Source organism: Lynx rufus, unplaced genomic scaffold, assembly GCF_022079265.1.
Source record: "Lynx rufus isolate CCGP_SWC_20201006 ecotype Redwood Valley unplaced genomic scaffold, mLynRuf1.p SCAF_6, whole genome shotgun sequence".
Lineage (NCBI taxonomy): Eukaryota > Metazoa > Chordata > Mammalia > Carnivora > Felidae > Lynx > Lynx rufus.
Genome location: NW_025814878.1, coordinates 125,057,016 through 125,074,307, shown reverse-complemented (window position 1 = coordinate 125,074,307; position 17,292 = coordinate 125,057,016). Strand labels below are relative to the sequence as shown.

The 17,292-nt window shown below is 48.6% G+C and overlaps 1 protein-coding gene across 3 annotated transcripts in view; it reads right to left on the bottom strand.

The window, feature by feature from the left end:
- The window catches only part of RREB1 (ras responsive element binding protein 1), a 133,129-nt gene extending 127,734 nt beyond the window's left edge, over positions 1–5,395 (bottom strand). For 2 of the 3 annotated variants that reach the window (XM_047102717.1, XM_047102721.1), the window contains exon 1: positions 5,192–5,395. The gene's annotated coding sequence lies outside the window, so the exon portion shown is untranslated. Of the gene's footprint in view, positions 1–4,509; positions 4,981–5,191 lie in introns of those variants that run through there. The other variant, XM_047102718.1, reaches the window with a different exon arrangement.
- Positions 5,396–17,292: the final 11,897 nt, after the last annotated feature.

Genomic DNA, 17,292 nt, shown 5'->3' with positions numbered 1-17,292 from the left:
CCACTTCTTTTGTCTCAAGCACCTAGTCACAGGCCACCACCTTCATTGATGGGCAGATTGGTTCACCTGTACCCTAAAGTACCATCAGAAACAAGATGCACCAGTAGCTGGAAGGAACAGCTTCCTGCGCCCTCCTCCCAGGCTTCCCTGCCTCTCCACCAACCAACATGGAGCTCCATCTCTGGCTCCAATCCACACAGGCTTCCCTTCATACCAACAGTGAACACCCAGAAGGTGATATGAGAACCTTGAGCCCAGCACCGTTGATGACACTGTCCCACAGGGCAGCTACCATAAAAAGTCTGCCTCCCTTACTCCTCTCCACTCCCGTCCCCCAACCCCCAAACCCTTCTTGATCTTCTACCTCAGTCGTGGTGAAAACAGAGCAGATGGTTTTCCTCTCTATCCTGCCTTGCACGGGAGTGGGGAAATTAAAAATAAGTGATGCATTTCAGAAAGCACATCGTATGCCTCCCTCTGTGTTTCATATGGTACACCTTTTACCTCTGATTTATGGGGAGGCCCCCCGGGGCATGGAACTCACAATCTGACCCCAGCGTTCTGAAGAGGGCCACAGCTACTTCTTCTCAAAAATCACTAAGTCTGAGAAAGAGAACTCATTTACCCTGCCCCCCCATAAAGAACCCATCCAATTTCTTAATTATATTTGGATATAAAAAAATGTTACTCAACTTTGCCTGTTCAGTAGGTCAGATGTACACAAACAACTCTGAGGCAGGGAAACTTTTGACTTATAGCAGGCTTGCCTTTCAACCAAGAGATGATGGTTACCAACCTTGGCTTCTGTTAGATTTCAACTATTTTATCTCACTGTACAACTTCAAGATCCTTAAACATACTTAAGGCAGAAAACCTTACGTAAATCATATTGCTTTCTATTTTCTTACATTTGGTCACCCTTCCAAAGATACGCTAAACCTAATACGATTATTTTCTAAAAGGTATGATAAACTGGGCTGAAAAAACTGAGATGGGGAGGTGGAATCCTATCAAAACCTAATCTAATCTCAGGAAAGGGGGAAGAAAACTATTGTCCTGTTATCAGGAGGGACTATATTGCATACTTTCTATTGATACTATATTGCATTTCTATCTTTTGAATGCAAATCTGGTTAATAAAGATGACAGTAAGACATCACTTTCTGGATTAGCTAGATTTTCCAAAACAAACTAACCTGTTATGAATAAATGCAGTAAGGTGGTGTTACACACATATATCTTCAATCCTCAGGAAGGCAAGGTTTAACCTGAACACACGGGTATCAGACAAGAAGTCCGCCCAGACAAGCTGCCATCTGACACCAGAGTTGGTCAGAGAGCATGAACTTCAATTAAAAGACACTTATAAGAGAAAGAGAGATTATTTAAATATGATAACAGAAACAAAACAAACTTAACAGCCTACCTTGCTAGGTCAGAGGACAAGGATGATTCAAAAATTAATTAAATCTAGTAAATAATGTAAAACAGGGAAGGACTCCCTTTCAAAAATGCTTTGGTTAATTTTAGCATCCTTCTGTTTAGCTGCTTAGCAACCCTTATCCTATGACCTTTTAAGCACCACCTACTTTTCAGAAGGATAATGAATAGAAACATCAAAAGGATTCACTTCTGACTGTTTCTAGCGAGCACATTTAACCAATTTTTGTAGGAGTTAAATTTATATTAGTTATATCATACAAAACCCTAAAAGGGTAGAATTTTTTTTAACTTCGTTCACCAGGAATCTTCCTCTGCTGAAGGTAATAAATGATATTAACAACTGAGCTTAAAGACGGCAAAGATTTCCAAACTGACCTGAGAAAGTGGATCAACACAGCAGTTAAAAAATGAAGAGTAAAAAATGCGAGCCACATAATGGCAACTAGCTATTGCCTGACAATACAGCAGAAAACCAATAAACAACTTGATCAGATGCACACTGACAAGGTAGATTTATTTTCCTTCTTCAACATTCTATACCTGTGCTGGATGCAAATAAGATCTCAGGAGTCGGCCTGGAGATATCTAAAATAAAAGACCCTTCAATCAAAAGGTCACTTGTTGGATGATGTAAATAGTTAGGAATGGATGCACCACCTGTGCCAGCTGAGTCAGACCCATCTTCCCCATCACATAACAAACACTTGTCTGCCATCAGGGCTTAGGCTCTGAATTTCTGATGAGAAATTAAGGAGTATCTAGAAAAACGTAGAGACTGATATGCCATGTAACAGTAAGCATCAGCAGCAGTTTTTTAAGAGTTATCACATAACCAGCAAACCCTTTAAAAACAAAACATACAAAAATGCAACCTGTTTAGCAGTATTTTTAAGAATGATAAAACAGTGCAAGTTCATTAACAGCCTAAAATGGAGCACAAGCTAAACAAATAACTAAATCAAAGGGCTCTCCCTTTCTTTTGTAAAAGTGGGGGTGGGTGGGAGGGAAGGTGTTTTTTCACACATTTAAAACTTGATAAAAGACATTCAAATGTTTAATTCATCAGTGTAACCAAAGCTCAAAACACATCAAAGCAGGATCCATCAGCAGGTACCCAGAGAGCTCCTTCCAAAATGCAAAGGTAAAACACAAACAAACAACAACAACAACAAACCAGACATTAGTGGCTCACCGGTGCATAAATTATTTGAACACTAATTTCGGACCCATTTCTTCAAAAGTTCTGTGTAACAACTGGAGGGAGCACAGAACTAAATGTTTAAGAAAAGAAAATAAAGTTTAAGTCAGGGCTCCAGCCTCCAACTTAGACTTCCGGGTTGCACTATGTCTTAGAACCATACCTGCCTACTCGAAAAAGCACCAGGTCTAGAGGATGCTTCTAAGGTCTATGGGTGGAGGGGGGAAATAAACAACCAAAACCCAAGAAAAAGCATTCTTTGCTTTGCAGTTCCCTTTTCTCCACCTTCCACTTCAACTAAACTTATTTCAGAACACACTCATGCGCATGCACCGACCACTTCGTGTCTAAAAGAAAAAAAGCTCTCAAAAATATGGGATGCACATTAGCAACTCAGCCTTTTGCAGAAATCATCTCAAGTCTCCTCTTAGAGACCGAAATACCTCGCTATTTCCAGCATCCCTATCCAACAGACAAACTTTATTTCCATTGGCGTTTACAAGGCTAAGCTTAAATCTAAACTCTGAAACAAGCATGAGGGTTACTTTTTCTACTGATGAAAACCCTCAGACAGGTTTTTCAGCACACCAAAAAAAGTTATACTTTTTATTCACCCTTCTATCTCTCTCCACCACCACCACCATCCCCCCAAAAAGAAGAAAAAAACTCCAAAGTGCCCCGAATGTGTGCTGCTGCTGGCTCTGAAGCCGTGTAGAATTTCGTAATGGAATGTGAACTGCTCGTCCGGATCTGGGCTCACGTTCTATCTTCTAACCAGTAAGGAGCGAGGGAGGGCAAATCTGCTGAGCAAGGAGAAATACTTTCCTCCTCTTTTATAACCCATCACGGATGCATCGCGGACGCTGGACGCGAGCTGCACGCGGCGCCTGTCAACCCGCCCACCCGCTGGCCGGTCCCCGCGACCCCGGGGTCCTCGTGCCCCCTGCGCCCCTCCCCTGCCCGGGGCCGCCCCCGCCTTCCCCCCCCCCCCCCCCGCCTTGCCCGCCCGAAAAGGAAAGTGGCCCAGCCGAGAAGTGGGCTCGGCCACCGCGTCCCGCACTCACGAGTCTGCTCCGGCCCCGTGAGCGGCCGGGGAGCGAGTCACCACATCCTCGACGCGACCCTCGGCCCCTTCCAGAAAACACGCCGCTTCCCAGGGAGGGGGCCGGCGACGGGAAGGACCTCCCCTGCTCCTTAGCAACCATTAAGGTCGCAGTTTCCTAAGAGACCGCGAGTGGGGAGGGGGCGCGGGGGGCCGGGCTCGAGGCCGGGTGGGGGGGGGCTGCACTGGGTCCCCTGCCCCTCGACGCCGGCCCTCCTCCCCCACCCCCGCCCCGGCTCGGCGCTGCGGGCCGGGATGGGAGGAGGACGGGAAGCCCCAGAACTCGGGAAAAATTGGTCCAGCGGGCGGCGGACAAAAGTTTCCGAGCGCGCTCCACAGCTGGGCGGCGAAGCGGGCCCGGCGGCCGGCCCCGCCTCGGATGCTCCCGGCCTCCTTCCTGTGCTCGTGACGGCGCCGGGTGCCGAGGTTCTCCCCCCCCCCCCCCACCGCGATGCAGGCTCCGCTCCACACCGATGGCTCCCACGAAAACACGTACACCGCCAACGGAAGGGGCCAGGGAACAATACGCGCGGACACGGCTCCAGCCCCCTCCTCCCCCCGGTCACCCGGGGACGGTGGTCGGCGTGACCCCCAGCCAGGAGCGGGGGACGGGGGAGGGCGCAGGGTTGCCCGCGGCCCCCTCCCGGCCGGCGCCGTCCGCCAGGGAGGATCAAAGTCCGCGGAGCTGGGCGCGGCGGATGCTCCCACCGCGCAGCCCCGAGCGGGCACCCCCGAGCGAGCACCCCAGGCGGGCACCCCCGGATACCTTGCGGCGGCGGGCGGGCGCCGTCATCTCCGCGCTTCTCGGCCCGAGAGGGACTCGAAAGTATGTAGGAGAAAAGTTTCCCCTCCCACATGGGGGGGAGGATGTCGGGGGAGAGAGGGCGGAAGATGGAGAGCAGCGCTGGGAAGATGTTTCTGGCCGGCGGTGCGCGCACCATCCGAGTCCCCGCGGTGCTGGTTAAAAATAAATTCCGCGGCGGGCGCGGCGGCGCGGGTCGGGCCGGATTCCTGCGCTCGGACGGCTAATATGGATGCGCATCAGGTCCTGGCGGCGGGGCGCTGCGGCGGCCGCGGCGGCTCGCGCTGGGAGCTGGTTGGCAGAGCCGGCAGCTCGGGAAGGGGAAAAGGAGCGGAGGAAGGGGAGGAGGAGGAGGAGGAGGGGGAAGAGGGGAGGAGGAGGAGGAGGAGCGGCCCGGCGCGCAGCCCGAGGGGAGAGGGCTGCCCAGCTCATCCCCGGCCGGCCCCAACGCCCCGAGCGCACGTAGCGCGGCGTGGGGCGCTCGGGTCCTCGGCTCCGGGGAACGCCGAGTTGAAAAAGTACAACGCGCTCTGCACACTTCACCCTCCCCATCCCCAAAAGTTCTTTAAAAGGTCGCTCCCGCTCAGCCCTAGACATCTCGCTGCCACCCGAGTACCGGGAGCCTGAACCCCGGGCGCGTACTTACGGCCGGGCAGGGCGCTTGGCTCCCAGGCATGATGCAGTGGGGACCGGTGGGCTTCGGGGAGAGAACGAGGAGAGATGCAAACTTGTTCCGGAAAAGGAATCAAAATGGCGTTTCTGGATGTGCAAAGTTCATCAACTCCGCAGTCACTTCCCCTCCTCCTCTTCTCCCACAGGGAGGGAGGTGGGCGAGGAGCTGGCGACCCCGGCGCCCCAGCCGTCGTCCCGGCCCCCGCCTCGGCCCCCCGCCCCGCTTCTTCGCCCGCACGCTCGGAGACTCGCTCTCCCCCTCTCACCCTGATAAGTAGACACATCACGTGTTGCTCCTGCGAGTCTCCTGGGGACGTGTTACTGAGCGGCGGCGGCGGCGGCTCCAGCTGGGGGGTGGGGGGGATCCGCGGTACCCGCGGGTCCCCACCGCCGCCCCCACCCCGATTTTAGCGGGGTGACCGCAGTTTCCATCCCGGGATGGATGGAGGTGGAGTCCCCCACCCCACCCCCACCGCAGCCCCAGGTTTGCCCCACGCCCTCCGCCGGCGCCCCGGGCCAGGGGAGGGCCGGGCCGCCCCAGGGGAAGGGTCTGGGCCGTCGCAGCTGAGCGCGATCCCGATCGGCCCTGCGCTCGCCGGACGGTCACCTTCGAGGACCACCGCGCCCCCTCCCCGGCAGCCCCTCACTTGCTGGCAACTCCCCGCCCCCGGCTTTCCATCACTTCACTCCATGGTTTGTTTCACTATTTTAACGGAGGAGACGGATAGGCAGCGATGCCCGGGAGGCGCAAGAGGGGCGCCCCGGGGGCCGACAGGGGGTAGCATGGGGGTCGGGTTCCCCCGCCCGGCGCCGCCCCGCTCGGTCACGGAGGCAAACGGGAGGGTGAGCCCCACCCGCGCCGTTCCCTCTCCACGCGGTCCTCGCTCTGCATCCAGGTGGGGCGAGTAGATGATGGGGCAAGAGATTAAGGAACCAGCGATTCACCCCGCCCCCAACTTCGGGCTGTTCCCCCGAGCCCGGTCCTTCTAGCGCTGGGGCTGCCGCCCGGGAGCGTATTCTCCGTCCAACAAATTCAACTCTGACCGGCTTTTGTCACCTTCCCTTCCCCACACTCCACAATTGAGGCTTAAGCGGGGGTTACCTCGCCCCCAAGGGGCTGAGGATGGCACAGGCTCCTACCGCCGCTGTGTCCCCACCCCGCGATGGCACGGGCTGATGCTGTGTCATCCACGTTGCCCTCCGAGGCACCAGGGAAGCCACACGCAATATCTCTTTCTTTCAGAGGGCTCCTGTTTCAACTCTGAAAAGTAGGGGCCCTCTTCGGAGCTGCTTGCTCTCCATCCCCAAGGCGGCGGCTGCCACCACGCTTCAGCGTGGCTGTGGCGGCCCAAGTTATCACCGAGCCCCAGAGAAACCAGGCCTGGGCTGTGCTTCCTCCAACAAGCAGCTGACATGTTTCCCACTGTTAATACTTTTCCAACCGGGGTTCTGAGAGGAGCCTTCTCTCGCCCTTAGGAAACCTCTTTAGACAGGGGTGATTGTGGTTTTGGAAAGTAAATGCCCCCCTGCCCCCAGTTTCTGAGAACAAACGTGCCTCCTAAATAGTTGTAGCGAATACTACTGTAGAATTAGGCGTTTGAGACCAGTTAGGCAAGACGATGTTATAGGTACACAAAGCTGCCTACTCTGTACTTACTATGACCTTTGACCCTGGCTCTACCACACCAGCTCCTCTGAGGACACTTGCATGCCATACAAAGTTGTAAGCCCTATCATGGGCCTTTAATTTGTGGCCTTCAATGGAATTCAGGTTTTCGGGGCTGCAGATAGAAAGAAGTGTCTATCTAGGGATGGATTAAGGATTCTGGCCAAGATAGAACTCTACAGAACCAAGCAAAAGCAGTTGGACCATTAGCCTGGAGATAAGTAGGCTGAACCACTGCCCAAGAGGGAACTGATTCAGCTGCTTGCTTCTCTGACGTCCAGAATCACCAACATTAAGTTTTCAGAACCTGTTAGGTTTCCCAGGGTCTGCTGTTTACTGAGGAAAACTCTACTCAGAGAAACTTCAGCACTTGCATTTTCCTATGCACCACCCCCCACCCCCTGACTCCACATCCCCAAGTGTATTTATCAAGTGCTTTTGTGAAGACAGGCATGCCTGAGGAGGAAGTGAGCAGGTCTCTAAGCAGGAGTAACAGTTCACATGGTCACCATAGAATCGTGTCTGGAGCTTCCGAGTTGTAGTGTGTTCCACTAAGAAGGCAAAGGAAGGGCCAGGTAGGGAATGCTAGTTTATTTACTTGCCTTGCCTCAAGATTCCAGTCTCCCCAGCAAGTGGTAGGTATTGCATAGGAACATCAAAATTAGAATTTTGCTTTTAATTGAGCTCATTCTGTAAAATACACTCAAACCTGCAAAGCTACATGAATTTTTATGACAAATCACTACCTTTATAATGTCATCTAGATAATTCTGGCAACTAAAAAGAAAACAGTTTAAAAATAACTTATAAAAATTAAATTTTAGGGGCGCCTGGCTGGCTTTTCAGTGGGGAATGAAACTCTTTTTTTTGTTAATTTTTTTTTTACATTTATTTATTTTTGAGAGACAGAGAGAGGCAGAGCACAAGTGGGAGAGGGGCAGAGAGAGGAAACACAGAATCCAAAGCAGACTCCAGGCTCTGAGCTGTCAACAAAGAGCCCGACTCAGCTCGGACTCTGAACCGGAGGCTTAACCGGCTGAGCCAACCAGACGCCCCAGGGCATGCGACTCTTGATTCAAGCCCCACGTTGGGCCTGGAGCCTACTTAAAAAAAAAAAAAAATAATAATAAATAAATAAATAAATAAATAAATAAATAAATAAAAATTGAATTCTAATGATACTGGGTTCTGTGTTCATCTTTTCTAGCTAATTAATAAATTTGGAGTCAAATGACTTGTTCAAAGTTCTGTTTGTTCATATTCATATAAATATCATTTATCCAACAAATATTTATTGAACATCTAATAGGAAAAAAGAGTCATGCTATCAAAACCACAATGAGAAAGATGCCTCTCCACACCCACTTAGGATGGCTAAACTCAAAAAGATAAATACTAACAAGTGTTGACAAGGATGTGGAGAAATTGAAACTCTCCTACACTGCTGGTGAGAATGTAAAATGGTGCAGCCACTTTAAAAACAGCTTGGCAGTTCGTCAAAATCCTAAACATAGCGTTACCATATGACCCAGCCATTCCACTTCTAGGTACATACACAACAAATGAAAACATATCCACACAAGAACTGGTACACAAATGTTCACAGTTGCATTATTCATAATAACTAAAAAAGTGGAAACAACCCAAATAACCACCAATTGATGAATAAATAAAATGTGATATATCCATACATGGAATATTAGTCAGAAGGAATGAAATAGTGATACATGCTACAATGTGATCAACACTGAAAACATACTAAATAAGCCAGACCCAAAAAGGCAAATATTGTATGATTCTGTTTATATGAAATATTCAGAATAGGCCAATATATAGAAACAGAAAGTAGACTAATGGTTGTGGAGGGTTGAGAGTTTGGGGGATTTGGGGATTGACTACTACCGTGCATGGGGTTTCTTTCCGGGGTGATGAAAATGTTCTAAAATTGATAGTAGTGATGGTTGCACAACTGAATATACTAAAAAGCCACTGAATTGTACACTTCATTTTTTCTAAGTTTATTTTATTTATTTTTTTATGTTTTTATTTTATTTCTGAGAGAGAGAGAGAGAGAGAGAGCGCAAGTGGGGAAGGGGCAGAGAGATAGGGAGACACAGAATCTGAAGCAGGCTCCAGGCTCTGAGTGTGGGCACAGAGCCTGATGCTGGGCTTGAACGTACAAACCGTAGGATCATGACCTGAGCTGAAGTCGGATGCTTTAACCTACTGAGCCACCCAGACACCCCAAGTTTAAAGAGAGAGAAAGTACCGAAGGGGCAGAGAGAGGGAAAGAGAGAATCCCATGCAGGCTCCACACTGTCAGTTCAGAGCCTGATGCAGGGCTCAAATTCACCCACTGCGAGATCATGACCTGAGCCAAAGTCGGACCCTTACCCAACTGAGCCACCCAGGTGCCCCTGAATTGTACATTTTAAGTGGGTGATTTGTACAGGTAAGTAAGTTATATCTCGATCAAGCTGATATGCTTACACATCAAGAAATTGTGCTAGATTCTCTAGCAGAGAAGTGATGCAAAAATGGATAATTCATATCCATTGCCTTAAAAGAATTTATAGTCTAATCTCTGCATCCATATGAAGTAAGCATGAAATGCAAACCAACATATTAAAAACCATTAAGTTGGTGCGAGATTCAGGGGCTCAGAGAAAAGAGATCTCTTCTAGTAAGAGCAATCAGGGAGGGGCAGCCGGGTGGCTCGGTGGGTTAGGTGCAACTCTTGATTTCAGCTTGGGTCATGATCTCATGGTCATGGATTCAAGCCCTACAACAGGCTCTCTGCTAGGCCTAGAGCCTACTTAAGATTCTCTCTCTCTCCCTCTTCTGCCCCTTCCCTACTCACATTCTCACACACTGTCTCTCTCAAATAGGTGAATAAATAAACAAACAAACAAAAAACAATCAGGGAAAGCTTCATGGAAGAGAAAGCCAATGGAGTTGAGCCATGGAGAACAGCTAGAAATTTTGCAGATGGAGATTGGGATTAGAATCAGCAGATGCAAAGGCATGATTGTAGCAAGTCATGGGTCCTGTTCACAGATCCGGATGGCATCTAGTGTGGCTGGATTATGACATATACAGGGATATGCAGGTGACATGACCAAAAAGGTAAACAAGCTGAGGCTCTACCACAAGGAATTTTGAATACTATCCATGGAAAACCTCAGGTATGAGGGCCTGAACTAGGGTAGGGGTAGAGAAGGAATGGAGAACAGAAGATCAAGAACCACTTCAGAGGAAAGCCAGAAAAGCAACTGGTGGACCAGGGATGGGGGTGTAAAGGAAGCGAGGGCCCTGATGATGCCTGGGTCTTAGGTGACTGAAGGAAGGACTGACAAAAACAGAAAGTCAGGGGTAGAAGCCCATTCGAGGTGGAAAGTGACAGAGCAGGGGATACTGAGCTTGAGGTGGGGATAAATGGGAACCATAGTTTTCTGTGCTATGCAAAGGAAGAGAATCAAGAAGGAGGAGGAGGTGGACCTTGGAGAAGGCTGCATGGATGAGGTGACATTCACGGAAGCTCACGAGATATGTAAGGTGTCCCCTAGGCAGAGAGGAGGGGGCAGGGCACTCCAGACACAGGGAGCAGCAAGTAGTAAGCACAAGGGCACAGAGGCGGAAAACAAGGTCAGTTTCCAGAACTGCAAATACCTCACTCTGTGGCTGGGGCAGAGGGAGGAGGGGAGGTGGCAAGAGATGGAGCTGGAGAAATAGCCAGTGGGCCGGACCGCTAAGAGCTCTGGGCACCTTGCAGCTGACTTGGACTTTATCCAATGGTGAGGCCCTGAAAGGCTTAAGGAGGAAGGCAGACAGAGCCTCCCTCCGAGGACTGTGGAGAAGGGTCTGGAAGATTTGAGACAGGAAGGCTAGTTAGGGATTAACAGAAGAGTCTGCCTAAGAAATACTGAGGACCCAGGGAGCCCTGGCTGTAGAGGTAGGGAAGAATGCACTAATTGGAAATACAGTTAGCATGTAGATTCCCCAGAACTTGACCAATTTGATATGAGAGAAGGGAAAAGAATCCCTCTGGAGCTGTGACCAAAAGGCGTGGAACCGAAAGATAGGAAATCACGGCAGCCATGGTAGAGTGATGACAGCAAAAACAGTGGGACAGGTGGAGGGACTAGACCAGGTAGGAGATGTTACAGAAATGAAACTCACTGGGCTTGGGCCCAACTGGTTGTGGCATGAGAAGAAGGGAGAATTAAAGAAGACTTCTTCCCTGAGCTCAAGTTTGGTACCTGGGTGGGTCCTGGGTCCACTGACCAGCGACGTGACTGGTGGCGAGAGGGGGTGGTCTGTGGAAGATGAGAGGAAGCTGGAACCAGGGAGCAGGTCCGAAGACACATCTTAGGGACAGAGCGAATGGGCAGCAAAAGCTAGAGGCTGAAGCCAGGGGAGAATGCCCGCAGTTAGGTGGGTGATGAGGGAGTGACAAGTGGGCTCTCTCCCTCTCTCTTTCTTCCTCTAAAGGAGCAAAAGAGCCAAGGAAGTAAGGGCTGTCAAGGGAAAAGATGGTCAACAGTGTTAAAATACAGAGAAATCAAGGCAAAGGGCCCAAAAAGGAATGAAGTCGGTAAGTCGATTTAAGAGTGCAAGGCAGGGCCAGCACACGGGGGGTTCCAGAACCACTGGAAGAGGAGGGGAAAGCCATGCTCTGTTGAGAAGTTAGGTGATGAAGGGAAGGGAGAGAAAGGATCAGAGCAGCTAGTATTTACCGAACCCCTACTATGTGCCAGGCACTGTTTTGAGGGCCTCATGTGTATTATCTTGCTTACCCTCTCCACCCTTCAATCTGGGAGGTGCCCTTATCATCCCTGTTCTGTAACTGACAAAACCGAAGCAGAGTCCCAGTGTCACACGGCTGAGATGCACACCACACTATCTGACCCCGGAACCCACTCTTTTATTGTTGTTGTCCACCAATTCAGAATTGAGTGGTCTGCTAACAAAAAATGCCTACTTGATTGGACTAATCTCAATAAAATGCTCTTGCTTTGCAGAAAACCATTGTCTGTGCAGTTGTTTTTACAAGGATTTAATTAGCAAGATAAGTCAATGTACAACTTTAATTTTTTTTTTTTACCATTTATTTTTGAGAGACAGAGAGAGAACATGAGTGGCAGAGGGGCAAAGAGAGGGAAACACAGAATCCAAAGCAGGCTCCAGGCTCTGAACTGTCAGCATAGAGCCCGACGCGGGGCTTGAACCCATGGACCACGAGATCATGACCTGAGCCCAAGTTGGATGCTTAACCGACTGAGCCACCCAGGCACCCCAATGTACAGCTTTAAGATGGCTAGTTTGGTTTATAACCATCCACCCTTCACAAAAGCCTCAAGCACAAACTCTTTCTGTTCTCTAAGTACTATGCTCTGTATGTACAGACAACATTCTAAAGCTATAGCCTGATATTTTGTATAACCAGGACAGCGAGGCTGAAGATGATGTAGCAGAATCTACACTCTTAATGTCTATACCACTGGTTCTCAGCTGCAGTGATTCTGACCCCACCCCCACCCCTACCGGGGGATGTTCAGCAATGTCTGGAGACACTTTTCATTGTCACAGGTTGGGGAAAGAGTACCACTAATATCTATGGGTAGAGGCCAAGGATACTTCTTAACATCCTACAAGGCACAGGACAGCACTCACAGCAAAGAATTACGTGGCCCCATATGGCAATACTGTCAAGGTTGAGAACCCTTGCTTGATGGTGCCTTGAAGATTATCTCGAGGAATATCAGCGTCCAGGAAAGAGGTTTTAGAATGGGTAAACCACCCAGACCATTTATGTCACCAGGAAAGGAATGTGGATCCACAGAGGGAGAGAATACAGATATATGAAATAGAAAACAGCTTCTGAAGGAAGGTGTGTGTGTGTGTGTGTGTGTGTGTGTGTGTGTCTGTCCATGGCAGAGAGATCGGCCTTGCAGGAAAAGAGGGATACTTCCTATTCTATGACAGGAGGATAAAGAAAAAGAATACTAGGAGCATACTGAGAGATATTGCTGGGAAACAGGCAAGTTGTGGGGTTTCACATCTGATGGTTTTGAATACAGAAAAGGGGCAGAGCCAGACAGCAAGCCAAGCAGCATGGGGCTGAGGCTTGAAGAGAGAAGACATTTAGGAGTTGGTGGTAGAAAAATTCCGCTGTTTTAGCTTCAATGCCATGGAGCCACAGAGGAGAGAAAACATATGGTAGGGATTATGGACAGTTGGAAACTGAAATGACTAAAATCCATCACAAGGGAGATGACACTGAGGGGGCAGGGTCTGAGAATCAGGAGTGGTCGTGGCCATGGAGGTGAGGGGGCAAAGCAGGGGAGAGAGCGAGGAGGGTGCACAAAGGACTGAGGGGGGCTGAGACCAGGGAAGTGGACAAAGGCTCAGGAGAAAGAGGAAAAAATGGACAGAGCAGAAATTCCAACCACGGGGTTGAAGGACATGGAGAAAGCTATGAAGAAGGGCCAGGACATGAGTCCTTGACACGGAGGGTCTTGTCACTGAAAATGAAGGAGGGGACAGGCTCGAGAGGAAAATCATGGAGTTGGTTCCTCAGGATATCTTGAGGGAAGTGTGTCTGAGAGATGAGTACGTGACCCACACAAATGAGAAGAGGGGGGCATAAGCAGATGGCACCAAAGTCAGAGGAGGTCTTGCGGGCCAAATTGGGTCTCCCCCAAACTGACATGTCAAAATCCTAGTCCCCAGGACCTCAGAATGTGACTGTATTTGGAGATATGGCCTTTACTGAGGTAATTAAGGTTAAATAAGGTCATAGGGAAGGGCCCTGGTCCAATAGGACTGGTGTCCTTGTGAAAAGAGATTAGGACACAGATACACACAGAGGGAAGACCATGTGAGGACACAGGGACAAGGCGTCATCTACAAGCCAAGGAGGAGGCCTCGGGAGGAATCAGTCCTGACGGCACCTTGATTCCAACTTCCAGTCTCCAGACCTGTGAGATAGACATTTCTGTCGTATATGCCCCCAGCGCATGGCACTTTGTTATGGCAGCCTGAGCCGACTGATACAGGAGGGAAGGATGTGAAAAGATGGTGAGCGTGGCACGGAAGGGACAGTAGAAAGTGTGTTCCTAGACTCCACGGCCTCTTTTGTGAGTTGGAGAACTAGTCTCTTGGAGGAAAGGCTTTTAAAGGAAGTGATGTCTCTAAAAACAAACCAAGTTTCCATCCAGGTGCAGAGGGAGGGGAAGCACCATGGAGGAGTCTGTCTTAGAACAAGGGGGTCTGCGTCTTCAGTGGATTGCACACCTCTTGTAAGTGGGGACCTGCCCTGCTAACAATTTCTCTGCCTCAGTGCTAGTACAGGGACTGGAATATTGCAGGTTCTTAAGGAATCTCTCTCTCTCTCTCTTTTTTTTTTTTTTTTTTTTGCAAAGTGTGCAGAGGTGGAGGGATGGGAATGACCTGGGAACACAGGGAACCTGGGGGCACAGGGAAGCTTCTTTGCCCAGGAAGGGGTTGACCCAAGAGTGACACGTACAGCAGAAAGCTGACAGGCAGGTGGAGAGATGTCCTTTAGAGTTTCCAAATCCCGTTAGTAATGCAGCGGAATAAAGTCTCCCTCTCAGACAAGGAGCACAGTTATAGGGATGGGCTACTGAGAACACCTTCATACAACTTCTGTTATCCCAAATACATTAGCCACTCAGATAACTAGAGGGATGCATTATTTCTGGTGGCTGACAGTTTTCCCTTTATATGTGAACCATTTGGAGTAAAATTAAAAAAAAATTTTAATGTTTACTTATTTTTGAGATAGAGAGAGACAGAGCATGAGCAAGGGAGGGGCAGAGAGAGAGGCAGACACAGAATCTGAAGCAGGCTGCAGGCTCCAGGCTCAGCTGTTAGTACAGAGCCCGACGTGGGGCTCGAATTCACGACCACGAGATCATGGCCTGAGCCGAAGTCGGACGCTCAATCAACTGAGCCACCCAGGCGTCCCATGGAGTAGAATTTTTTTCTAAAATGTACTATGCACTGCTTGCTTTTTCTCCCTCTGCTAAAAAAGTCAGAAAGCTAACATAGGAACAGAAGGGCATTATTGTAAACTTCAAATATTATATTGGATTGCCATACAAACATAACTTCTTATAAGAAAGATTTATACTAGGCCCAGAATGATCCCATCCTCAAGAAACTCTTCATCCTTGAAGGTATGTAATAGCTATTTCCTAGCATACCTTTAGACTCCACAGTAAATTCCAATTTGAGTTTTTGCCTGCTCTTTCTTATTTTTCCTCCCTCCTTATCTGGCTATCCCTAGTCCCTTCTTTCTGAACTCAGTGTGCCTGCCAATAGCAACCTCCTCTTCCGTTTCTAATTGATCAATTCCAATCCACAGTGTTAAGAAACTGGATAACCAACACTGCTAGAAATGTGTCGAAAGTCAGCCTGAAGCCCAGCACCTCTTTTGCTGCCCAGAAGCCAGCAGTTGCTTATTTCCTGATTCTCCGTTGGGTTTTAGATTGATAAGTTGTTAGCGTACTTCTCAACTATAAAAGTCGTTTGAAAGATATCGGCATGTTAGGCCATATTAAGCCAGCTTTCCCTCCATGATAAAAGTTCATCGTTGACTAGAATTTCATGTAACTTCGGGGGACACAAAAAGAGCCAGTTGTCCGTCCCTTTCCACCTTCAGGCAAGATGGCTGGTATTAGAAAAGTTGCTCTACTCTCATTGGATGAAGAGTCTTTCTTTGTTTTTAAGACATGTACTTATAATTCAATATTTGTTTCTTTGTGGGAGAGAACTCTTCATTCATGAGTATAAATAGGGAAAATAAATACTTCTTCAATACGCAGTATGTATATGTAACTTTGTGTGTTCAATTGAGAATGCGCGAACCAGAGTACTACTTCTGCAGTTTCCGGTAAGCAGACCCCCAAATGGGAATTGTAAGTAGAGACCATTGACAGTGCTTTACTATTCCCAATGGCTCTGTCTACCCTGCCTGGCCACTGGCCATCTTGCCCACAAAATAGGCCCCAGGTCAAAGGAACAGACCAGAGTTTTCAGCTGTTTTAACTGTAATGCTAAGGAAATTGCAGAAAATCACGTGACTGGATAGCCATAAAAAAACCCTGACCATTTGTAAACTGGCGACAACAATGTGTATACACACATTTCTGTCCTAATAGACAGAAAACTCTCTTTCCCTCAGAAGGAAAGACAGTCCTATCAAGGGCTTCTGTGTCATTTCACAGTGAATGGGGAACTGGGATGATCTGACCCCCTGCCTCTGACTTCTGTAAGGCAACGGACTTAGCAATTTTGGGCACTTGAACGTGCACACCTTAGGTAAATAATGGAGTACGTGTTTGGGGCACCTGGATGGCTCAGTTGGTTGAGCATCCAACTTCTGCTCAGGTCACAATCTCACGGTTTGTGAATTCAAGCCCCACATTGGGCTCTGCGCTGACAGCTCAGAGCCTGGAGCCTGCTCTGGGTTCTGTATCCCCCTCTCTTTCTGCCCCTCCCCCACATGTACATGAATGCATTCTCTCTCAAAAATAAATATTTTTTTATTATTAAAAAAATAATAATGGTGTACATGCTCAAAAAATCAGTACTTTAAAGTATGCAGGCTGATTTATGTTACTTCTCCACATGACTAAAGAAACTTGACATTCACTTATTCATTCAACCAGCAATGAGTAGGCACTGATGATGTTCCAGGCTCTATATATAACAGTAAACAAAGCACACAAGATCTCTGTCCTAGCAAGTCCTATAAAGATGTGTTATGTTTTTCTCTTTTTTTAAAGTTTCTTTATGAGAGAGACAGAAACAGTGTGCGTGGGGAAGGGGCAGAAAGGGAGGGAGACAGAGAATCCCAAGCAGGCTCCATGCTGTCACCATGGAGCCTGATGTGGGGCTCGAACCCATGTACCTGAGATCATGACCCAAGCCAAAACCGAGAGTCAGATGCTTAATTGACTGAGCCACCCAGGCACCCCAAGATGTATTATATTTTAATAAAATATCATGAAAACTTTAACAGGTATACTACAAGTTGCTTCCCTAGTGGGATTTTTCACAATAAAGGCAACATATGCCTCTGTTGTGGGCTGAATTGCATCCGCCGCCCCCCACTCAAACTACAAATTCGTATGTTGAAGTTTTAGCCCCTAGTACCTCAGAATGTGACTGGGGAATAATTAAGGTAACATGATTCCACGTTACCTTACAGAGGTAATTAAGGTAAGATGACGAGGTCATTTAGGTGGGCCCTAACTATGGCTGGTGTCCCTATGAGAACAGAAGATTAAGACACAGACAAACGCATACACACAGAAGACCACATGAACACACAGGGAGAAGATGGACATCTGTAAGCCAAGGAGAGAGGCCTCAGAAGAAAC